Source organism: Haematobia irritans, chromosome 5 (genome assembly GCF_050003625.1).
Source record: "Haematobia irritans isolate KBUSLIRL chromosome 5, ASM5000362v1, whole genome shotgun sequence".
In the NCBI taxonomy this organism is placed as follows: domain Eukaryota; kingdom Metazoa; phylum Arthropoda; class Insecta; order Diptera; family Muscidae; genus Haematobia; species Haematobia irritans.
In genome coordinates this window covers 165,671,224-165,698,242 of record NC_134401.1, presented here as the reverse complement: position 1 = coordinate 165,698,242, position 27,019 = coordinate 165,671,224, and the positions used below count along the sequence as shown (strand labels likewise).

The window sequence follows — 27,019 nt, the reverse complement described above, 5'->3', positions numbered from 1 at the left end:
AAACTTAGTACTCACCATTATGAACCGCTATTCAAGTATACACCTTGATCAGTTTTAATGCTTTCGTCCAATTCATTTTGATCAGTGATGTTTTTCAACTTTCAAAATATTAATATATGGAGGGAGTCTATTGCATATTTCAGTTGTGCGTGCTTTTGTGGATTTAATACAAACGTTTTTAATGACATCTTTACCAAATTCAAAAATTCGACACTCATCGCTCGACTTTCCTACAGAATACCCTAAATAACAATATTAATTAAAAAATAATCAATACCAACTTCATAACAATCAAATTCTATATTTGGCAATAATTTTGATTAGACTTTCAAGAGCCGAAGATCTTGAAAGTCTAATCAAAATTTTTGTATCAATTAAACTTAATACTGTTCAAAATAAAAAAAGCACCAAAAGCACTAAATGAAAATGCCAGAAAGCACCAAGTTGGTGCTTTTTTGGAAAGGCACCAAAAAGGCAATTTGGTGCTTTTTAGAAATCAAAAAGCACTAAATTTGGTGCTAAAAGCACCAAATTGGCAACACTGATCTTACCCCAATAGTGATAAAGAGAAAGATAGGATCCGAATTCGATAATAACCATTGCGGAGGGGATTGAAATACAAATAGCAAGGAATATTTAATTTTTTGTCATTAAATAAAGAAAATAGAATGTTGGACATTGGACATATTATCAAACGAGAGATAAAGGGAAGTAGTAATATATCAAAATATTTCTCTTTTCTTAACTTTCTGTATTGTCAATGTAAAATGTCAAAAAATTAGAGATGTGTTTTCTGTTACAAATTGAAAAAGCCTCTCAGATTTCAAAAACTGGTTAAATGTAGGAAAAAAGCGATAAAAATGGTAATAACGTCAATTAAAAAACTACAAAAGTTTTGTTATTTGAATTAGGTTATTTGAAGAGGTACTGACTTTAATAAAATCTTCTATAGAAACAAATTATAAAATTTCTTATAGAAATAAAATTTTGACAAAATTTCCTATAGAAATAAAATTTTGATAAAATTTTCTATAGACATAAAATTTTGACAATATTTTCTATAGAAATAAAATTTTTACAAAATTGTCTATAGAAATAAAATTTTGACAAAATTATCTATAGAAATAAAATTTTGACAAAATTTCCTATAGAAATAAAATTTTGATAAAATTTCCTATAAAAATCAAATTTTGACAAAATTTTCTATAGAAATAAAATTTTGACAAAATTTTCTATAGAAATAAAATTTTGAAAACATTTTCTATAGCAATAAAATTTTGACAAAATTTTCTATAGACATAAAATTTTGACAATATTTTCTATAGAAATAAAATTTTTACAAAATTGTCTATAGAAATAAAATTTTGACAAAATTATCTATAGAAATAAAATTTTGACAAAATTTTCTATAGAAATAACATTTTGACAAAATTTTCGATAGAAATAAAATTTTGACAAAATTTTCGATAGAAAAAAAATTTAAAAAAAATTTTCTATAGAAATCAAATTTTGACAAAAATTTTCTATAAAAATAAATTTTTGACAAAATTTTCTATGGAAATAAAATTTTGACAAAATTTTCTATAGATATAAGACTTTGACAAAATTTTCTATAAAAATAAAATTTTGACAAAATGCAATACAATATTTTCTATAGAAATAAAATTTTGACAAAATTTTCTATAGACATAAAATTTTGACAATATTTTCTATAGATAGATTATATAGATATAGATAATATTGTCAAAATTTGTATTTCTATAGAAAATTTTGTAAAAATTTTATTTCTATAGAAAATTTTGTAAAAATTTTATTTCTATAGAAAATATTGCCAAAATTTTATGTCTATAGAAAATTTTGTCAACATTTTTCTGTAGAAAATTTTGTCAAAATTTTAATTCTATAGGAAATTTTGTCAAAATTTTATTTCTATAGAAAATTTTGTCAACATTTTATTTCAATAGAAAATTTTGCCAACATTTTATTTCTACAGAAAATTTTGTCTTCTGTTAAAAATTTTGTCAATATTTTATTTCTGTAGAAAATTTTGTCAAAATTTTATTTTTACAGAAAATTTTATTTCTATAGAAAATTTTGTCAAAATTTTATTTCTATAGAAAATTTTGTCAAAACTGTATTTCTATAGAAAATTTTGTCCAAATTTTATTTCAATAAAAAATTTTGCCAACATTTTATTTCTATAGAAAATTTTGTCAACATTTTACTTCTGTTAAAAATTTAATAAAATATTGACAAAATTTTTAACAGAAGTAAAATGTTGACAAAATTTTCTATAGAAATACAATTTTGACAAAATTTTCTATTGAAATAAAATTTTGACAAAATTTTCTATGGAAATAAAATTTTGACAAAAATAAAATGTTGACAAAATTTTCTATAGAAATAAAATTTTGGCAAAATTTTCTATTGAAATAAAATTTGGACAAAATTTTCTATTGAAATAAAATTTGGACAAAATTTTCTATAGAAATACAGTTTTGACAAAATTTTCTATAGAAATAAAATTTTGACAAAATTTTCTATAGAAATAAAATTTTCTGTAAAAATAAAATTTTGACAAAAATTTTCTATAAAACTAACATTTTGACAAAATTTTCCATAGCAATAACATTTTGACAAAATTTTCTAGAGAAATACAATTTTGACCAAATATTCTATAGGAATAAAATATTGACAAAATATTCTATAGGAATAAAATATTGACAAAATGTTCTATACACACAAAAAAATTTTTTTTTGATTCAATCACGAAATTAATTGATCCAATTAATTTTTTATTTGAAATGTCTTCAATCACGAAAATGATCGTATCAATCACAGTTTTAATTGGGCATAGAAAAAATTCTTGATTAAAAAATTAATTGATTTCATTGCCAAATTTCAATTTTTTTTAATTGATTCAATTAAAAATTTAATTGATGTTGATTGCAAAACTCAATTAATTTATTAATTTTCAATTACATTCTGAATTGGCTTAGAATTTTTATTTGCATTAACAATTGATTGTTTGAAAAAAATTGTAATTAAAAATTTAAAAAAAGATGTTCATCATCATAAACTGACTTAGTCTTCCGAATTTGATTAAAAGTTTATTGTATCAATTAACTTTTTAATTAAAAATTTTAAAATTTTCAATCATTGAATTAATTAACTTAATGTTTCTATCTTGATTAAAAAGTTAATTGTACCAATTAATTTATTAATTGAAAAAAATTTCAACTTCAATTAACTTTTTAATTGGAAATATTTTGGTGTTATTTTCTTCTGTGTAGAAACAAAATTTTCTATAGAAATAAAATTTTGACAACATTTTCTATAGAAATAAAATTTTCACAAAATTTTCTATAAAAAAAGTTTGTTGACATAATTTTTTATAGAAATAAGATTTTGACAAATATTTCTATAAAAATAAAATTTTGGCAAAATTTTCAAACAAATTTATTGGCAGTTTATCGAATGAATTTATATGGTAAAAGTAGGCTTGATGTTTTCTTTGACTTTTTTGTACATGGGGAATAAAATTTTGACAGAAATAAATAAATAAAATTTTGCTAAAATTTTCTATAAAAATAAAATTTTGAAAAAATTTTCTATAGAAATAACATTTTGGAAAATTTTCTACAGAAATTTGTTTTGGTTTCGATTTTCATGCTTCAATTATATTTTTTGGGGTCCATTTCCGCTTCCTATTTCATTTGGGCGTACATTTTCTTACCACATTTCGTTATACCAAAATGTCATAAAAAAACTATTAATTGCTTTGGCAATTTTAATTTCGTTGAAATTTTAATGAATTTTATATTTTTATATTTAATTCACCAAAAAAAAGAAAAGTTGAATATTTTCATCAATTATAGCATTCGCATGTACTCATCGCCGAACCTACAATGTGACAGGCAACCACATTTACTCGACTAACAAATCACCGACCAATTGATCTGTATGCCCATGTCATCGTAGTCGCACCATTTCCGTTTCCGTTTTTCTTCAGATTTTAATTGATTGGGAAATTTTAAAACAGAACAGAACATTTTTGCTGATGTCGTCGTTGCAATTCAAACAAAACAAAACTAAAAGCGAAAAACTTTATTGGCGATTCAATGGAAGAGAAGAGAAAACAAAAAACGATAGGAAAAATGAATCAAAGTGAAAATAAAGTTGTGCAGTGTCTTGTAGATCTGGTTGCTTTTTTGTTTCTTATCCTGGCCTGATAGATTCTTTCGGAAAATAAAAAAAAACCCCAACTTGTATGGACTTTGGAAGTAGTTTCATTGGTTTTCATGACGTATCCTATGGCAAAACCAGTTCAATTCGCTTTTTTCCTTGTTTTGTGTTTTTCTTCACTCTTTTTCCTTACTTTTTCAAAAGTTTAATGGACAATTAGTTTGTCCATTCATTGCAACGTTCTAGGTCTCTGAATTAATCGATTCAGACTAGTGGCAAGGTAACGATAGATAATGGCCCATTTCCGGTATTTTTGTTGAATTAAGAAATTACTTGAAATTGACAATTTTTTTCCAATAAACTTGATAAAACAAACATTTATTGCAGCTATTAGGGGTGTAATAGAGAAATGAAAATTGTCATGATCTTGTGAAATTGCTAAAAAGTGGTTATACATTACAAACCCCGGATATAATATAGCAATACGCTTAACTTCATCATTATGATAATGTTGGTATCTATTACAGATTTATTGTTCAAAAAAATAAAACCTTAGTCTCTAAATAATCATCATATGTTTTTTGATTAAGCACGTCATAAAACAATTTCCATTTATATCGAGGAAACAGAAAATTTTGCATTTGTAAGCGTCATTTTCATGCATTTCCCCCTTTTTTTATAGAAACATTTAAATGAATGCATTTTTATACCATCCTCAAACAAATATAATTAGAGATGGGCAGACGTTTCAACAAACATTCGAATCTAAATGACCTGTCATTATTATTATTTATTAAATGCAGTATTAAAATTATCATTTTGTATAACAATTTCTCTCAATTCTTTCTAAAGAGAAAAAAAAAATCAGCAAAATATTTTTATTAAGAAAGTTGATTGAATTCGTAATTAGTTAAATTAACTGATTCAATTAATTTTTAAATAATAAATATGGGAGATATATCAAAATTTGATCCAATTTTTTCTAAAGGACGAACGCTATTGAAGTTCGTCCTTGAGCCAGAAAGACATCGTGTACCAAATTTCATCAAAATCTGTTAATAAATGGGACCGGAATCCTGCGGTATTAAAACTGAGTTAACCCTTAAATGCACATTGTATCTTTTAAGATACAACCAGAAAAAAATCTTACTCTTAAAATTTTGGCCGAATTTTATGAATCCAAATTTTTTGAGTTTAAAACATTATAATGTTATTTTAAAAAATATGTTTTTCCGGAAATTTGTAGTACTTCTGAGTAATCTGCAATCAAAAGTGGAAATTAAATTTCGAAAAAAAAAAATCAAAAAACTACAAATTTGAGGTCAAATAATATTTACCAGATTTGAAAGTAATATTGGGAAAAAACTGTTTAGTGTAAAAATATCTATATTCTCTACGTAAATCAAATTGTTCATTTGTAAATAACAACTTTGTTTAATGCGCACTATTTTTAAGATAAAACCACTATTTTTTATTTAAAAAAACACATTTTTTTTGAGAAAAAAAAACTTTTTTATACGTTTGCATATTAAATATTATTTTCGGAGGAATCGGTGATCTTGTGCATTTAAGGGTTAATGAGCTAATGAGAGAAAGATGTAAAAGATCACTTACATGGCAATTTAACATTATAAAGATTTTTAACAGAACAATGTGAAACATATGTTAACATATAAATCTAAATATAGCCATATATACAAATACAAAATAAAAACAAGTATATACGTCCGTAAGTTCGGCCAGGCCGAATCTTTTGTACCCTCCACCATGGATTGCGTAGAAACTTCTACGAAAGACTGTCATCCGCAATCGAAATATCTGGGTTGTGGTATCTTAAAACTTCTTAACATCGTTTTCTAAATTGTGAGTTAGTTGTGGTATATATTAGACAAAAAAGTTATTCTTCCAAGAGGCTCCGGAGGTCAAATCTGGTGATCGGTTTATATGGGGGCTATATATAATTATGAACCTATGTGGACCAATTTTTGCATGGTTGTTAGAGACCATATACTAACACCATGTACCAAATTTCAGCCAGATCGGATGAAATTTGCTTCTCTTAGAGGCCTCGCAAGCCAAATCGGGGGATCGGTTTATATGGGGGCTATATATAATTATGGACCGATGTCGACCAATTTTTGCATGGTTGTTAGAGACCATATACTAACACCATGTACCAAATTTCAGCCGGATCGGATGAAATTTGCTTCTCTTAGAGGCCTCGCAAGACAAATCGGGGGATCGGTTTATATGGGGGCTATATATAATTATGAACCTACGTGGACCAATTTTTGCATGGTTGTTAGAGACCATATACTAAAACCATGTACCAAATTTCAGCCGGATCGGATGAAATTTGCTTCTCTTAGAGGCCTCGAAAGCCAAATTTGGGGGTCCGTTTATATTGGGGCTATATGTAAAAGTGGACCGATATGGCACATTCGCAATACCATCCGACCTACATCGATAGCTTGTTTCGTTCGGAAGTTAGCGTGATTTCAACAGACGGACGGACGGACATGTTCAGATCGACTCAGAATTTCACCACGACCCAGAATATATATACTTTATGGGGTCTTAGAGCAATATTTCGATGTGTTACAAACGGAATGACAAAGTTAATATACCCCCCATCCTATGGTGGAGGGTATAATAAATTATGATAGCTGGGAATATATACTTCCCTGTTCTTGTGCCATATGAAATGTCATTCGAAAAAAAATCTGGCACTCGACTCTGAATCAATTATTTTTCAAAATTTATATGGGAACACATTGATATTTCAAAAATGGTCGTTTTTAAATTTTTGGCCTGAAAGAGAATTTATTGAAACTTTAAAAATGTTTAATTTTTTCTCCTACCCGACATCAAAATATGAAACCAAGTCCTATCAAATTTTTTTATTCTAACATCCAGACAAACTTATGTAGTTATTTTCTACATATACACACTAATAGAAAAAGTTTCGTTGTATTCACGAAATGTATCATTAAAAGTCAACCAATGAAACAAATTCATTAATACAACGAAATGTTTCGTTATTATAACGAATTTTCTGTTAATCAACGCAACGTTTTGTACTATTAACGAATATTTTCATTGTATTAATGAAAATTTTTCGTTATATCAATGAAACATTTTCGTTGGCTGACTTTTAATGAAATTTTCTTTGTGTGTAGTAATATGGTATAACTTGTATATAATTATACCCTGCGCCACACTGTGGAACAGGGTATTATAAGTTAGTGCATATGTTTGTAACACCCAGAAGGAGACGAGATAGACACATGGTGTCTTTGGCTATAATGCTCAGGGTGGGTCCCTGAGTCGACATGGTGAGAACCATGTCCGTCTGTCCGTCTGTCCGTCCGTCCGTCTGTCTGTGAACACATTTATGTGATCAAAGTCTAGGTCGCAATTTAAGTCCAATCGCCTTCAAATTTGGCACATGTTCCTAATTTGGGTCAGAATAGAACCCTATTGATTTTGGAAGAAATCGGTTCAGATGTAGATATAGCTCCCATATATATCTTTCGCCCGATATGGACTTATATGGCCCCAGAAGCCAGAGTTTTACCCCAATTTGGTTGAAATTTTGCACTAGGAGTACAATTAGAAGTGTAGTCAAGTGTACCAAATTTTATTGAAATCGGTTCAGATTTAGATATAGTACCCATATATATCGTTCGCCCGATTTACACTCATATGACCACAGTGGGCAATATTTTACTCCGATTTAATTGAAATTTTGCATAGGGAGTAGAATTAGCATTGTAGCTATGCTTGCCAAATTTGGTTGAAATCGGTTCAGATTTAGATATAGCTCCCATATATAGCTTTCGCCCGATGTACACTCATATGACCACAGAGGCCAATTTTTTGCTCCGATCTAGTTAAAATTTGGCACAGGGAGTAGAATAAGCATTGTAGCTATGTGTGCCAAATTTGGTTGAAATCGGTTCAGATTTAGATATAGCTCCCATATATAGCTTTCGCCCGATTAACACTCATATGACCACAGAGGCCAATGTTTAACTCCGATTTAGTTGAAATTTTGCATAGGGAGTAGAATTAGCATTGTAGCTATGCGTGCCAAATTTGGTTGAAATCGGTTCAAATTTAGATATAGCTCCCATATATATCTATCGCCCGATATGGACTTATATGGCCCCAGAAACCAGATTTTTGGCCAAATTTGGTTGAAATTTTGCACTAGGAGTACAATTAGTAGTATAGTCAAGTGTGCAAAATTTGATTGAAATCGGTTCAGATTTAGATATAGCTCCCATATATATCTTTCGCCCGATATGGGTTTATATGGCCCCAGAAGCCAGATTTTTGGCCGAATTTCGTTGAAATTTTGCACTAGGAGTACAATTGGTAGTATAGTCAAGTGTGCCAAATTTGATTGAAATCGGTTCAGATTTAGATATAGCTCCCATATATATCGTTCGCCCGATTTACACTCATATGACCACAGTGGCCAATCTTTTACTCCGATTTAATTGAAATTTTGAACAGGGAGTAGAATTATCATTGTAGCTATGCGTGCCAAATTTGGTTGAAATCGGTTCAGTTTTAGATATAGCTCCCATATATATGTTTTTCTGATTTCGACAAAAATGGTCAAAATACCAACATTTTCCTTGTAAAATCGCCACTGCTTAGTCGAAAAGTTGTAAAAATGACTCTAATTTTCCTAAACTTCTAATACACATATATCGAGCGATAAATCACAAATAAACTTTTGCGAAGTTTCCTTAAAATTGCTTCAGATTTAAATGTTTCCCATATTTTTTTACTAACATTGTATTTTACCCTAGTGCATTAGCCGACTTAAATTTTGAGTCTATAGATTTTGTAGAAGTCTATCAAATTCTGTCCAGATCGAATGATATTTAAATGTATGTATGTGGGACAAACCTTTATATATAGCCCCCAACACATTTAACGGATGTGATATGGTATCGAACGTTTAGATCTACAAAGTGGTGCAGGGTATAATATAGTCGGCCCCGCCCGACTTTAGACTTTCCTTACTTGTTTTCTTAATAATTTAATTTAAATTGTATATGATGTCCCGTAAATAAATGAATTCTTTTTTGGTGAACTCATATGCAGCAATTTATATGTGAACATAAATCACATTTAAAATCAAGTAAAGTGGTTTATCACATAATGGATGGGGAAGGGAAGAAATCTATTATGCAGCCTTTTGCAACAGAGTGAAGCTTACCTTGCCATTTAGAATTCTCTCTTTCACTCGCGAGCTAGCAGCTGGCAACGATTGTGGTTGTATCTCCATCTAAAATTGCACGTGTATTCACTTTGTAAAGCAAACCAGAGAAATTATTCTCAAAACATATTTTGGTAAGGCGAGGGGGTGGGGGAGGGAGGAGTAAGGTTCTCAGCACAACACATGTCCTATGCGTTTCTCAATTTCACAAAAAGAAAATTTACGAATATGTTATGTGGTTAGAGTTCTTAAAATGATGAAAATGAAGACAAAATATCATGCAAACAACGTAGTAAAGTGCAGAGGCCATGCATGAACATCAAACTGGTATGCTTTTGACAACCGCTTGTGAATTTGGGTAGAGTATACGGGCATAAAAATTTGACTTTTTTTAAGGATTCTCTTCTCGCTAATGGCAAGTAAATGTGATAGAATTTTGTTACGATTTTTGTAATGGGACCTGGTGTGTATGGGGCCCTTATGAACTATATTTCAAAGGATCATTTTAAAGGCTACATCTGTTTATAAAGGGATTGGGTTGTAAATTATGGATACTATCATACATTTTAAAAGCTGACTTGTTGATATTGCAGTGCATTTAATGGATTTAATAGTCTTCGTGAATAAAAATTTAAAAAATAGCGGCCTACCACTATCAGTGTTGCCAGTATTTTTCTGGGATTTTTTCCCCAATTTAAATTAGAATTCCTCTCAAAATCCACAATAAATTTTTGTTAATTTTTTATGAAAACAAAAAAAATATATAAAGAAATATACTCTGTAGAAAGTAAGTAACAGGTTGGCTGATAAGTTCCCGGTCTGACACATAGATGGCGTCGCTAGTATTAAATGCAGATTATTTTTATATATTACCAACCTTCAAATGATTCGTGTCAAAATTTGACTTCTGTAAGTCAATTAGTTTGTGAGATAGAGCGTCTTTCGTGAAGCAAATTTTGATATTGTGAAAAAAATGGAAAAAAAGGAATTTCGTGTTTTGATAAAATACTATTTCTGAAGGGAAAAAATACGGTGGAAACAAAAACTTAGCTTGATAATGAGTTTCCGGACTCTGCCCCAGGGAAATCAACAATAATTGATTGGTATGCAAAATTCAAGCGTGGTGAAATGAGCACGGAGGACGGTGAACGCCCGAAAGAGGTGGTTACCGACGAAAATATCAAAAAAAAATCCACAAAATGATTTTGAATGACCGTAAAATGAAGTTGATCGAGATAGCAGGGGCCTTAAAGATATCAAAGGAACGTGTTGGTCATATCATTCATCAATATTTGGATATGCGGAAGCTCTGTGCAAAATGGGTGCCGCGTGAGCTCACATTTGACCAAAAACAACAACGTGTTGATGATTCTGAGCGGTGTTTGCAGCTGTTAACTCGTAATACACCCGAGTTTTTCGTCGATATGTGACAATGGATGAAACATGGCTTCATCACTACACTCCTGAGTCCAATCGACAGCGACCGGTGAACCGTCTCCGAAGCGTGGATAGACTCAAAAGTCCGCTGGCAAAGTAATGGCCTCTGTTTTTTGGGATGCGAATGGAATAAGTTTTATCGATTATCTTGAGAAGGGAAAAACCATCAATAGTGACTATTATATGGTGTTATTGGAGCGTTTGAAGGTCGAAATCGCGGCAAAACGGCCCCATATGAAGAAGAAAAAAGTGTTGTTCCACCAAGACAACGCACTGTGCCACAAGTCATTGAGAAAGATGGCAAAAATTCATGAATTGGGCTTCGAATTTCTTTCCCACCACCGTATTCTCCAGATCTGGCCCCCAGCGACTTTTTCTTGTTATCAGACCTCAAAAGGATGCTCGCAGGGAAAAAATTTGGCTGCAATGAAGATGTGATCGCCGAAACTGAGGTCTATTTTAAGGCAAAACCGAAAGAGTACTACCAAAATGGTATCAAAAAATTGGAAGGTCGTTATAATCGTTGTATCGCTCTTGAAGGGAACTATGTTGAATAATAAAAACGAATTTTGACAAAAAAAAACTTTGTTAGACCGGGGACTTATCAGCCAACCTGTTATTAATTTAAAATTTGAAAAAATATATAAAATGTTTGCCATACCAGCTTGCGAGATCCAACAAGATCAATATACGAAGCATCGTCTTCCATATAGGTTAGGTTAGGTGGCAACCCGAAGTATCAGGCTCACTTGGACTATTCAATCCATTGTGATACCACATTGGTGAACTTCTCTCTTATCACTGAGTGCTGCCCGATTCCATGTTAAGCTCAATGACAAGGGACCTCTTTTTTATAGCCGAGTCCGAACGGCGTTCCATATTGCAGTGAAACCACTTAGAGAAGCTTTAAAACTCTCAGAAATGTCACCAGCATTACTGAGGTGGGATAATCCACCGCTGAAAAACTTTTTGGTGTTCGGTCAAAGCAGGAATCGTCCACAAGTCCACAAGAACCCACGACCTTGTGTATGCAAGGTGGGCATGTTAACCATTGCACCACGGTGGCTCCCGTCTTCCAAATAGCAGTTACTCCTTGGATAAGTGCCCTTTCCACGTGCGTATTAAAGGGTGATACGGTCAAAATTTGGCCAATATAAACTTGACGTAGTTCTTTCAATTTTGCATTTAAAAAACCTGAACACACCTCATTTTGAAGGTGTGTGTGTAGTATGTTGCTTCTATTTTGATTTTGGAATTCACTATTCAGTTGTCAAAGTGGCGTCCAAGCAAGAAGAGCAGCGTATCAAAATTTTGCTCGCGCGTAGCGAAAATCCGAGCTACTCGCACGCAAAGCTGGCAAAATCGCTAAAAGTTGCCAAATCAACCGTTACAAATGTAATTAAAGTGTTTGGGGAACGTTTGTCGACAGCCAGGAAGTCTGGATCGGGGGAAATCGAAAACCGGAAGCCGCTGAGGCGACAAAGAGAGTTGCCGGTAGTTTCAAGCGAAACCCTAACCTCTCTCTCCGAGATGCCGCAAATAAGCTGGGTGTATCGTCTACAACCGTGCATCGAGCCAAAAAAAGAGCCGGACTATCGACTTACAAGTAGGTAGTGACTCCAAATCGCGATGATAAACAAAATACGACGGCCAAAGCGCGATCCCGGAGGCTGTACACGACGATGCTGACGAAGTTTGACTGCGTGGTAATGGACGACGAAACCTACGTCAAAGCCGACTACAAGCAGCTTCCGGGACAGAAGTTTTATACGGCAAAAGGAAGGGGAAAGGTAGCAGATATTTTCAAGCACATAAAACTGTCAAAGTTCGCAAAGAAATATCTGGTTTGGCAAGCCATCTGTACCTGTGGCTTGAAAAGCAGCATTTTCATAGCTTCCAGGACTGTCAACCAAGAAATTTACGTGAAAGAGTGTTTGAATAAACGTCTGCTGCCTTTCCTGAAGAAACACGTTGTTCCGTACTGTTTTGGCCGGATTTGGCATCTTGCCATTACCGTAAAAAGGCCATGGAGTGGTACGCCGCCAACAACGTGCACGTGGTTCCCAAGGACAAGAATTGAGAAATACTGGGCTATTGTCAAGCGGAACCTAAAGAAGACCAAAAAAACTGCTAAGGACGAGCAGCAGTTCAAGGCAAACTGGCTTTCTGCGGCGAAGAAGGTGGACAAGGTGGCTGTACAAAATCTGATGGCAGGTGTCAAGCGTGAGGCCCGGCAATTCGGATTTGGGAAAGCGAAAGCCTAACTGAATATTTTTGCTGAATTTTATACTAATTGAACTTGAAAAAGAAATTTAATTTGATTTTTTAAATAAACGATTTCACCGATTTACACGCGTTTTCCCTTTACCAAATTTTGACCGTATCACCCTTTATTATAGAGGATTATGGAAATATTTTATTTTGTTTTTATTATCTTCTAAAAACATACATTTCGTCCCTGTAATGGATAAATAAAAAATATCCAATAACTAAAGGAATAAAAATTACATTTTAAAATCAAATTTGGGTCAGATTGACCCAAGTAGTCCACAAAAGTTAAGTCACCATGTATTTATGATGGAAAATTTGCTTTAATTTCTCAAGTAATCAAACTGGATAAATATGAATGTGAACCATTTTTTGGTCCAACATTTAGGCCCAAGTCCTCACGAAATGGCTTCACAATTTTTGAAAAATGGCTTAGACAAGCTGAGTAAGTTGGAAATTAGCGCTTGAGCCTACTCTTCCCGTTTCTAGTTCAAATTCTTCATTTGCAGCCTTTTGGATGACGTACACCCAGAGAAAAAAATAATTTCCTCCGGAACGAAATTTTAGACAGACGAAATTCTCCTTTTTTCTACAGCATTTTCTTTTAGAGCAAATAAACGCAAATTTATAATAAGAGGTTCAACGATTCTCTCCAAACTCTTTTATTTGATTTTAAAGAAACTTTCTTAGTGTCAAAAGAATTTCTTAGTGTCTAAAAGTGTCTTCGTTCAGTGTAGAATAAATAGAAGCAATATTTTATTTTGTAAATTGTGGTGAATCCGCTGTGCTTCTTTTTGAATATTATAGAAACAAAAATTTCATGTAAACCAGTAGGGTAAAACTGATTTATTATACTGAAGGGATTTCGAAAAAATCCCCACAAATTTATGAAAATTTCCCATCAAATCGCCAACTCAAAAATTTCGCCCCCATTAACGGAAAAATATCCCCAATACTAACAACACCGGTCACCTAACCTAAGCAGAGAATGAAGCCGCCGAGTCGCGTTGCTGAGTTTAGCCGCCGCCGACCATTTTTTGCCAGTCGACTCCGCCGCCGAATATGTCGACTCATCTCGACTCAAATTTAGCCATCATTTAATCCAATAAAATTGATTTATATCATAAAAATTTATTAATATTTTTGTATTTTTTGCCAAAATGTTGGACCTTCCTCCCACAATCAATCATATTATGTTGCTGGAATAATTCTGCAAAAAATTTGCTTAGAAAATTTTAATGATATATAAATTTGATTGTAAGATTTGTTGTACAACTAATCACATTACCATTCGGATAACTTCTAAAAGATTTCATAATGGATAATTGTCCGCTGCCGAATAGAAAAATTTATATTGACTTAGCCATCAAGCCGCCGCCGCCGCCGGAGGCTAAATTTTATTGTGAGCCGCCGCCGACAAAAAAGGGTCGGCTTCATTTTTTGAACCTAAGCTTGTCCCAAACGAACTTAGTTTAGCCTGAAAAAAAACAATTTTAACAACTAAAGAAAACTTCGTTGATTTAAAATTTTCGTTTCCCAAGATAGAAATCACGAATCTTTTCTTTTTTAATGATTCGAACCTATGACAGAGACTAGTTTTACTACATTTGTTGTTTTTTTTTTTGTCTAAATCAAACTTGTCTAACAGAAACCTCTATATATTTTCGTTAACCACCCATGACTGACTGTACACCCATATTGCGTTTCATCCATTATTCTAGTCGTTTAACCTTTTTCAAATTGATTGAGGATATTTTTTTTTTTCGATTTTCTGATTATATATTGCCAATATAATCGAGAAAGGATATTATTTATTTAACTGAATTGGGACAGGAAGAGGTTTTGTTTCCTTTATTCCCTTACCTTATTTCAGCTTTGATACTTGTTTTTTTCTCAATACAATTGTATGAAATACATTTTCCATAGAAATGTTCATGTTGGTGAGTTAGAGTATCGTTATTTCCCACCAAAATGTGAACTTTCAAGTTTTTAATTGAAGTTGTCCATCAATATAAGTCATGTGTAACCAATGTTTGTTATTTGTAGAAGATTGTAAGAGAGCGAGAGTATGAGAGAGATGGAGAGAGTGAGAGTTATTTTTCACACCCATTACCTAGCTAACAGCAAAAGAAAAAAGAAATGTCGCCTTTTATTAGTTCCGTTTCCGCCAAATATACAAAAAAAGAAGCACCATCACACACACACGCATACATATTTTGAAAACATTCTATTTGCAAAAATAATATCCTGTCTCTCTTCCAAAACAAAGCTGTTTCAATTAAATATTTATTATTGTGAAATCCTATTTCGTGGTAATATGTCTGCGTGAGGAAGAATAGAGAAACGAAAGTTTCAATGTCGTTGTCTTTGTAGTCTCTGAAGTTGAAAGACATGGTAGTGATTAATGTCAAGTCGATAATCCTCTTAGAAAGCCACAATATTTTTTCATACAGCGTGAACAGTTGAAAACGAGATAAAATAAAAAAAATAAAATAATATGTTTGTGGTAGACTAATCCCATACTTGCCCCCACATAATAGACTATTAGTATGAGAGTATAAAAATCTACCATTGAATATGTAACACATTGCAATATCGGTTCACAGCCACGGTTGCCACTCGAGCAAAAATTAATCTACCAAAATTTGGAGAAAATTTTACCACAAAACTACCAAACAAATTTTTTTATTTCTATAGAAAATTTTCTAAACATTTTATTTTTATAGAAAATTTTGTCAAAATTTTATTTCTATAGAAAATTTTGTCAAAATTTTATTTCTGCATTGTTGTTGTTTTTTTTTTGATTTCAGCTTAAAACCATACATTGACTAAACTACAAGTGTAGCTTAACCAATAGAGGAAAAGAATGTTTGTCAAATTTATTTGGGCAAAGCCCTATAGACTGCAAGATGGTTGGATGGACGCACGTTTCGGAATTACCACATTCCTCATCAGCATCCTCTACTTGCAGCAAAACTATCAACCAATTATCAGAATAAATTCAGGCAGTTCAGTAAAGCCTTTTTTCGGAGGGTTCAAGTGTGGTTTATTGTTGGGTTGATAGTTTTGCTGCAAGTAGAGGATGCTGATGAGGAATGTGGTAATTCCGAAACGTGCGTCCATCCAACCATCTTGCAGTCTATAGGGCTTTGTCCATATAAATTTGACAAACATTCTTTTCCTCTATTGGTTAAGCTACACTTGTAGTTTAGTCAATGTATGGTTTTAAGCTGAAATCAAAAAACAACAACAATGATAAAATTTTATTTCTATAGAAAATTTTGTCAAAATTGTATTTCTATAGAAAATTTTGTCAAAATTGTATATCTATAGAAAATTTTGTCAAATTTTATTTCTGTAGAAAAATTTTGTCAAAAGTTTATTTCTATAGAATATTTTGTCAAAATTTTATTTTCTATTGTTCTCAAATTTTTATTTCTATAGAAAATTTTTTCAAAATTTTATTTCTATAGACATTTTTCTCAACATTTTATTTTTTTAGAAAATTTTATCAAAATTTTATTTCTATAAAAAATGTTGTCAAACTTTTATTTCTATAGAAAATTTTGTCAAAATTTTATTTCTATAGAAAATTTTCTCAAAATGTTGTTTCTATAGAAAATTGTCTCAAAATTCTATTTCTATAGAAAATTTTGTCAACATTTTATTTCTATAGAAAAATTTTTCAAGATTTTATTTTCTGTTTTTCTCAAATTTTTATTTCTATAGAAAATTTTCTCAAAATTTTATTTCTATAGAAAATTTTGTGAAAATTTTATTTCTATAGAAAATTTTGTCATAATTTTATTTCTATAGAAAATTTTATCAAAAATCGTGTTTTCTTTTTTCTCAATTTTTTATTTCTATAGAAAATTTTGTCAAAATTGTATTTCTATAGAAAATGTTGTCAAAATTTTATTTCTGTAGAAAAATGTTGTCAAAATTTTATTTCTATAGAATATTTTGTCAAAATTTTATTTTCTATTTTTCTCAAATTTTTATTTCTATAGAACATTTATTTCTATAGAAAATTTTGTCAACATTTTATTTCTATAGAAAATTTTGTCAAAATTTTATTTCTATAGAAAATTTTGTCAAAATTTTATTTCTATAGAAAATTTTGTCAAAATTTTATTTCTATAGAATATTTTGTCAAAATTTTATTTCTATAGAAAATTTTATCAACATTTTATTTCTATAGAAAATTTTATCAACATTTTATTTCTATAGAAAAAATTTTCAACATTTTATTTTCTGTTTTTCTCAAATTTTTATTTCTATAGAAAATTTTCTCAAACTTTTATCTCTACAGAAAATTTTCTCAAAATTTTATTTCTATAGAAAATTTTGTGAAAATTTTATTTCTATAGAAAATGTTGTCATAATTTTATTTCTATAGAAAATTTTATCAAAAATTGTATTTTCTATTTTTATCAAATTTTATTTCTATAGAAAATTTTGTCAAAATTGTATTTCTATAGAAAATGTTGTCAAAATTTTATTTCTGTAGAAAAATGTTGTCAAAATTTTATTTCTATAGAATATTTTGTCAAAATTTTATTTTCTATTTTTCTCAAATTTTTATTTCTATAGAACATTTATTTCTATAGAAAATTTTGTCAACATTTTATTTCTATAGAAAATTTTGTCAAAATTTTATTTGTATAGAAAATTTTGTCAAAATTTTATTTCTATAGAAAATTTTGTCAAAATTTTATTTCTATAGAATATTTTGTCAAAATTTTATTTCTATAGAAAATTTTATCAACATTTTATTTCTATAGAAAATTTTATCAACATTTTATTTCTATAGAAAAAATTTTCAACATTTTATTTTCTGTTTTTCTCAAATTTTTATTTCTATATAGAAAATTTTCTCAAAATTTTATTTCTGTAGAAAATTTTGTGAAAATTTTATTTCTATAGAAAATGTTGTCATAATTTTATTTCTATAGAAAATTTTATCAAAAATTGTATTTTCTATTTTTCTCAAATTTTATTTCTATAGAAAATTTTGTCAAAATTGTATTTCTATAGAAAATATTGTCAAAATTTTATATCTGTAGAAAAATTTGACTAAATTTTATTTGTATAGAACATTTTGTCAAAATTGTATTTTCTATTTTTCTCAAATTTTTATTTCTATAGAAAATTTTTTCAAAATTTTATTTCTATCGAAAATTTTATTTCTATCGAAAATTTTATTTCTATAGAAAATTTTGTCAACATTTTATTTCTATAGAAAATTTTCTCAAAATTTTATTTCTATAGAAAATTTGGTCATAATTTTATTTCTATAGGAAATTTTGTCAAAATTTTGGTTATATACAAAATTTTGTTAAAATTTTAGTTATATACAAAATTTTGTCAAAATTTTATTTCTATAGAAAATTTTGTCAAAATTTTATTTCTATGGACATTTTTCTCAAAATTTTATTTCTTTAGAAAATTTTATCAAAATTTTATTTCTTTAGAAAATTTTATCAAAATTTTATTTCTAAAATTTTAGTTATATACAAAATTTTTTCAAAATTTTATTTCTATAGAAAATTTTGTCAAAATTTTATTTTTATAGAAAATTTTGTCAAAATTTTAATTCTATAGAAAATTTTATCAACATTTTATTTCTATAGAAATATTTTTCAACATTTTATTTTCTGTTTTTCTCAAATTTTTATTTCTATAGAAAATTTTCTCAAAATTCTATCTCTACAGAAAATTTTCTCAAAATTTTATTTCTATAGAAAATTTTGTGAAAATTGTATTTCTATAGAAAATGTTGTCATAATTTTATTTTTATAGAAAATTTTATCAAAAAATGTATTTTCTATTTTTCTCTAATTTGTATTTCTATAGGAAATTTTCTTAAAAATTTATTTCTGTAGAAAATTTCCGTTATATAAATTACGTCTTATTTGCAGAGGAATATTTTGCAAGATCTAACAAAAGACCGAAAATTCTACCAATTTACAAAACAGTAAAACATCTACCATTTTTGGTAGAATTCTACCAACTGCAGCAAACGTGTTCACATCTCGTTCTCAACTATTTCGTGGAATGGTGTATTTTTTAATATTACGTGTAGTATAAAGAAATCCATTATTTTTGCATGAAGTTGAAGACTTCTATTAACACATTCAGAATGATGAGATTTACATCAAAGATGCAGTGTTTTCTTCGATTAATTAATGCCATTTTAATTTATTATGATTCTCTCATAGAAATCCTAGTTTCTATTTCCTCTCTTTTTGGCATAAGCTGGCTGTTATAGCTTCCTTCCGACGCTCCAGTTTATCATATCCAGCAGCTCATAGTAGATAATTCAATTTCAATCACACCAAATACTTCCTGGACTGGCCACTGTATCCGCCAGGAAACCACTTTTTCACCATGACCATTTCCGCTTGACATTATCACGCAGGAAAAAAATCCTTAGTTAAACTAATGCTAAATTTAACTTATTTTTATTGCAAAAAAATATTTGTTGTAGTTAAAATTTATTTATTTTTTTCGAAATTTTTCACAGCACAATCAAAATTTCCTTTTTATTACACATGTCTCAAACATTATATGAACTAAAAGTGGACATAAAGTTCAATCACCGTACACATACGTTTAGTATAAACTAAAGCAAAAAAATATTCGGACGATTCTCAAAAATAGTAAGAATGAACTACAGTATGGTTAAAATGGCGCCAAATCATGCCAATGTTTTTTTTCTTTAATTTTAGTTAATTTTTTCTCCTATGAGAGGGTTTAATTTCGTGAGTTGCCGTTAAGAAGGACACCAGGACATTAAGTCTTCCTGGTTTTAACAACGCTTTGTTGAAATCTCAAAATGTGAAATATAATTTAGTTCAATTTTCGCAAGAATTGGGGTTTGCAAGTGACATCTATTAAATTTTTAATTGAATCAATTAGTAAATTAATAGAAATTTGCTAATGAAAGGTTTTACTCAAACTTTTTTTATGCCCAATTAAAACCGTGATTGATACAATAATTTTCGTGATTGAAGACATTTCAATACAAAAATTAATGTGATCAATTAATTTCATAATTAAATCAGAAAAAAAATTTATGTGCATGTTATCGATATTTGTTGCAATTATGTAACTGTTATAGATAGCAAATTTTTGCTCTCTCTCTCAATCTCACTTTTCATTTTTAACGCACGCTCAAATAAAACTGAGTAATTAAACACCAACTGTCTGATTCAGATCTAAATGCTCAAACGCAAAAATGTAAATTCGTATTTGACGAACAGATCGTATAAAATGAATCAATTAAAATGCGAAAGAGAAAGGAATATAAGCTTATTAATCTATATTATATTAATTTATGTTTTAAGCTTTTTGAAAACAGTGAATGTTTACTTCCACCATAGGGTAACCTAACCTAACTCTATAGCCCTTTTCTTACTAGCCCATAAGAGAATAACCGTCCAAAGTACGCATTTCTATATTTGAAAATGTTTGGATAATTTCTATGAGAAAGAGAGAGGGAGAGAGAGTTGTAATTGTTCTCTATATCATTTATAACCTACTAGCATAAGTTAAGCAAATTGAATCTACAGAGAGTAAGAGAGAACAAGAAGATAAAACCAACTATGATTGGTATAGAGAACAATTACAACTTAGTTTATAGGCTACTAACTAAGAGTTAAGCAAACTGAAGGTACTGAGAGTAAGAGCGTTTATGAGTTCGTTGTTGTAAATGATCAATTTAACATTAAAACGATTAGTTAACATATTAATATGAAACATATGTTAATTTAGCATGTAAAGAAAATACAAAACATCAACCCTATCGGACTTAATTATAATTTAATTTAATTTCACAGAAAAAAAAAATCACGAAAATTTTTCCAATTAAAATCTTAATTGAGTTATAAAAAATATTCAATTAAAAATTTAATTGATTCAACAATTTTTTTAATTGGAATAAAAATCAATCACACAAATTAATAGTATCAATTAATTTTTTAATTGGATCAATTAATTTTTTAATTGGATCAATTAATTTTTTAATTGACTATCAATTAATTTTTAATTGATACTATCATTTCTGTGATTGAAGACATTTCAATTTTAAAATTAATTGAATAAAATTTCCTAGCACAAAAAAATTACTCTTTTAAATTACAGTACTAGGTAACAGATAAATAACGACATCTGTTGGAAAAATGGTTGGATTTCTTTTTACTCTAGCTATACTCTAGCTAATATGTTTAATTAATTGCTGTTTTCCATATACATGAGAGTTTTCCATTTCAAAAACTCAAATTACTATGTATATTATATGCCATACGATATGTTTGATAAGGGATAACCACCTTCCATCACTCTTTTTTCCTAATAGATTAATTGGCACACAATAATTTCATTAATCGAATAGTATTATCTGTGTCTCATTAAGCGTTTGTAAAATGAATAATTAAAAAGATTAACAGGTTACAAAATACCCGTGAAGCAATAGAGATTGAAAGAGGGCAATGAGTTTGGATTAAGGGGATTTTTCAATTGTGAGGTGGTTTTGTCAACTTTGCGGTTTTTATAGCCTACAAAAAAATTAATTCAAAAATTGTATTCAGTTTTGTTATTGGTATTAAAATTACAAATAATAAAGGTACATTTTTATTTCTATTGCTTTGAAATATAGTCGACAAGTAGTTTTTAGCTGAGCAGTAATTGGTTATTAACATGCTTAGAAAAAATTTGCATAATAGGATTATTATTATTATGAGGATTATTAATTTTTTTTTAAATAAATATTTTAATAATTCAATTTGTTATATTAATATTTAAAATCAGATTATCAATCGATCTAATTTTTTTTAACTTAAAATTTGTGTTGTTTCCTTTTGCATTTTACCAGCAAAACTATATTTAAGCTTAAATATACTCAAAGCCTAAGTAGACAGAAAGCAAAAACCATTGTAATTCCCTTGTAATCGCCAGCTATTTGCCACAAATTCAATTGTTTTAATCTTTGAAGGGGGGCATGATGGGGTTATTCTACTTCATTGCATTTGGCTTTGGTGATACGCATGAACGCCACCATATTTGTGGCGTTGATTTTATTATTCAAGTTCATTAATTTTCGTATAAATTGGCCACTTTGTCTATCATCATACTGATAAAGACCACATTAAATTTATAATGAAATTTTAATCCTGCTAATAGAGGATTTAATAATAGAGATGAATTGAATTAATTATGAGTGTAGAGATTAGCTTAGAAAATCATTGTATACAATGAGAAAAATGTTATTAAAAATAAAATGAATATTATTTAAAAAAAAATAATTTAATTAATTTTGATTAAAAGAGAGATTTTCCTACACCCAAAGAAGGAATATGTCGCAACAATGTTATTTTCTCGAATATGTATCTGATTTTGTCAATCATTTTATGTTACCCGAAAAAAATGTTTGCGCCAAAATCTGTATAAAATAATATGTTATTCCATATTTCTTTTCTGCTTGTAGAAAGCGATTAGATATTTGAAAATTTCAATGATATATAGAGATGGTGAGAGAGAGAGAGAGGGAGAGAACCAACTACCATTGGTATAGAGAACAATTACAACTGGGTTTATAAGCAACTAACATGTGATAAGCAAACTGAAGCTACTGAGTAAGTAAGAGAAAATAAGGAGAGAGAACCAACTATCATTGCTATTGAGAACAATATAATTACAACTTAGTTTATAAGCTACTAGCGTAACCCGGCCCGCTTCGCTGCGCCTTCCGAAGAGTATTTGTAGGAACATTTTGCGTTAACTTATTCAACCATATCCTTCGTGCTGAAAACAAATTCGAAAAGATTTGAATTCTTTCAAACAAATCGGACTACTTGCTCTTTCGTTTATAAGTACAAATACGGCGGATATGCATATGTAAAACGGTTCGTCTTAAAAAATGTTCTGTATTGAAGTAGTTGGACAAACTTCTACATTTCTTATGAATTTTAAGTGTGGTTTGTCAAGGAAAGGTATCCTTCTCCTCAACATATCTGAAAATTAAGCATTATATTATAATAACATACAAAGAATTACTGTTTCCCATCTAATAAATCGGAAAAAGCAAAAGTAGTAAACAATTTTACCACATTAACATTTGCTAAAATGTTGGAAAATGATGCATCTTCTGCCAATTTCATATAAATTTAAGTTCTTTACTAAAAAGAAGTCTGGCAGAAGCCTGTGCAAAAATCATAAAATTCCCATTTACGGACAACCCTCTACTTTCAATTTAAGAAAAAAACAAAAGGGAACCTCTCCCCACAAAAGGGAACCCTCTCCCCACCTTCGCTCCACTCTGACCTGATATCGGACTATCACGTACAATATATTAACATAATTTCATAACTACTCAATGGTCCCTATAAATTCAATCGAAGTAAATCGACAAAGTTTATTTCAATTTTCCCCTTCCCCAACCAGATATCGAAAAATCATATACTAATTTAAAAATCATGTATGAATTTAATCACCTCCTCCCACGTTCCCTGTAAATTTCAAGTAGATCGGAGATGTTTAAATTTTGCTTATTGTTTTAAAGGGACGTCACTTTCCCCGATACAATATCTACAAACACCGTAACCTTCCCTGACAATTCTTGAAACTTTCCTTCGTTCATAACCTTCCTCCACTGCCTTTGTAAATTTCAAGAAAACGTAAGAATTTTTGTTTTTTTTTTTTTGCAGTTTTAGAGGAGGACCTACTCTCCGACCAAATATCGAAAAGGGATGTAGCGTATATTTTGTATACGTCCCAGAAAATGTCAAGCAAATTATAAGCCTAAAGGGGCGGCCTCTCTTCCGTAGGCCGCCCCTTAGTTACTTAAGAGAAGCGGATGTCTCCCTATGTCGTCCTTTTACTTTTATTAAAAAATCAGGAACCTGATATAAATATCATAACCTCATTCATTTTTCCGTAAAATTTCAGTCGGGGGAGTTTAGTTTGGTTTTCACTGTACTTAAAAAAAAAAGTGGGGCAAAGGGGTGGTCCCCCTCCCCGACCAAATATCGAAAAATAATGTAGCGGATTTTTGTCTAGATGCCAATCCCAGCATTCAATGAAAATTTCAAGCAAATCGCATAATTTTGTTGCAAGTTTAAAAAAGTAGGGTAAGGGGGAGGACCCCCTCCCCGTCCACATATGAAACCATCAGGTACCCCATATTAATTCCATAACCTCACCGCATGTTCTCTGTAAATCTCAGATAATTTAAAGAATTTTAGTTTTTTCACTGTACTTTAAAAAAAGTCGAACAAAGGGGAGGTCCCCCTCCGCCACCAAATATCGAAATATAAAGTAGCGGATCTTTGTCTAGATACCAAACCCAACCTTCAATGAAAATTTCAAGCAAATCGGTCAACTTTGGTCCAATTTTCAAAAAGTCCGACAAAGGGGAGGTCCCCCTCCACGACCAGGTGTCTAAAAATGAAAGTTTCAAGTAAATCGGTTCAGCCGTTTCGGATCCAACTCGGAACATACAAACAAACAAACAAACAAATAAACAAACATAGATTGAATTTTATATATAGATAGATAGATAGATAGATTAACATGACTCATGACATGAGTTAGATAAACTGGAGCTACTGAGAGTAAGAGCATCTATGATGTTGATGTTGCTATTGGATCAGTTTAACATTAAAATGATGTGTTTACATGTCAATGTGAAACATATGTTAATATCCATAGAATTTAACATATAATGAAAATACAGAAAGCTCCTGAGAGTAAGAGTGAATAAGGAGAGAGAACCAACTATCATTGCTATTGAGAACAATAAAATTACAACTTAGTTTATAAGCTATTAACATGACTCATGACATGAGTTAGATAAACTGAAGCTACTGAGAATAAGAGCATCTATGCTGTAGATGTTGTTAATGATCAGTTTAACATTAAAATGATGCGTTTACATGTCAATGTGAAACATATGTTAATATCCATAGACTTTAACATATAATGAAAATACAGAAAGCTCCTGAGAGTAAGAGTGAATAAGGAGAGAGAACCAACTATCATTGCTATTGAGAACAATAAAATTACAACTTAGTTTATAAGCTATTAACATGACTCATGACATGAGCTAGATAAACTGAAGCTACCGAGAGTAAGAGCATCTATGCTGTTGATGTTGTTAATGATCACTTTAACATTAAAATGATGCGTTTACATGTCAATGTGAAACATATGTTAATATCCATAGACTTTAACATATGTATAATGAAAATACAGAAAAAGAAACCAAACGGATTTAATTTTTATTTAATTTATTTATGCTTTCCTAGCACAACAAGATTATTAAAATTTAATTCAATTCATTTTATAAAAATTAACGGTTTTCCTACAACCAGAGAAGGAATATGATTACACTCTAGAAAAAAATGTAATTTTTAGATTTTTGTCGCAAAAATGTTCTTTTTTTTCGTCTAACTTAAAATGATTGTCGAAATCAGATACATATTAGACAAAATAACATTGTTTGCGATATAGGCCATCTCCTAGACCTAAATGTTATATTTGGACCGGGGACATATAAAACGTTTGTCGCAATAATGTTATTTTCTCGTATATAATGTATCGGATTTCGCCAAATATTTTATATTGGACAAAAAAAAGAAAATTTTTGCATCAAAAATGTTCTATGTTTCCCATCCAAAATAACATTTTGCTCTAGGAGGTGATCATATTCATTCTCTGTGTATAGACAACGTTTAGTTTTTGTACTTTTTTTTTGTTTTCTTAGGATTTTTTTTTTTTAATTTTAAATTATTTCTGTTTTTTCCACTGTACTAATTATGATTAATACCTTTTGCGATAAATTTCTCCAGTGACAGTTTGCAGATTTAATTCCAACACCATTTTCATTTACATTTAAGTGAAATTGTGATTGACGCGACAAGCGGTATAGCACAAAAGCCCCCGTCATAGTCATAGCCAGAACCCGTATAGAGAATTATGAGTGGCTATGATTAAATGGCATGGAAATGTCATGGATTTTTGAATGCAAAAGTTCAAAGTGATAACTGAATGCTGTTATGCGCGGGTAATGACACGTTTAGTTATCATCATTGTTTTATGAAAAAGGCAAAAATAGAAAAAAAGAACAGAAATCTGATTCTCATATGATTTCCATCCTGTATGAATTAGGGTGTGAATTTTACCTCGAATGAGTTCATGTCTGTGTAATCATCGCTTAGGGATCGAAAGGTAATGACTAGACTAAATGTCCAACATAAACGTTACATTGAAAAGGGTGTTGGTGATGATAGCAATGTTGATTGAGGGTGATGGGCGGTGGTTAAGTGGCAAAAATAATTGGAACATTTGTTACATTGTCCAATAATAAAATCCGTGTCCATGAAGAGGGTCATCAGCCAAACCAAAGCAATTTGTGGAACTCTGAACTCTTTTAACAAAATTTAAATATTCATATTTTTAGATCATTTCATGGACGAAATTAATAATTTGTTAGATTGGTTGTGCAAATAATCAACAACTGGTGGCTGATATGTATTGCCACCATTATCAGTGTGCTTGACTTTCTAAACCACTCATCTGAAAGTTTTATACCAGTGACAGTTTATTTTATTTTTTACAAGCTTACAAAAGCATTTTGATCTGTAGCATTCAAACATAAAGTTATTCGTGATGGAATTCAAGCGTAATAGTATGATTCAGTCTATTGCATATTGCTAATTTTTTATGTAGGTCTCATATAGGAATCCCTCCCAATTTAATTTCAATAGCATCAAAAAGTCTTAATCTGTTTTCCAAATTTGACAGAAATTTTGAATCCGGTGAATATTATAAGAACCTGGCTATCTATTTCTTTGTAAATTGTTTGTCGATGATCTATGGCATTTGAGATATGTC

At 30.0% G+C, this 27,019-nt stretch overlaps 1 protein-coding gene across 2 annotated transcripts in view; it reads left to right on the top strand.

Annotated features, from left to right (window-relative positions):
• Positions 1-27,019, top strand: part of HisT (Histamine transporter) — a 175,582-nt gene that overhangs the window by 29,399 nt on the left and 119,164 nt on the right. The window lies entirely within an intron of this gene.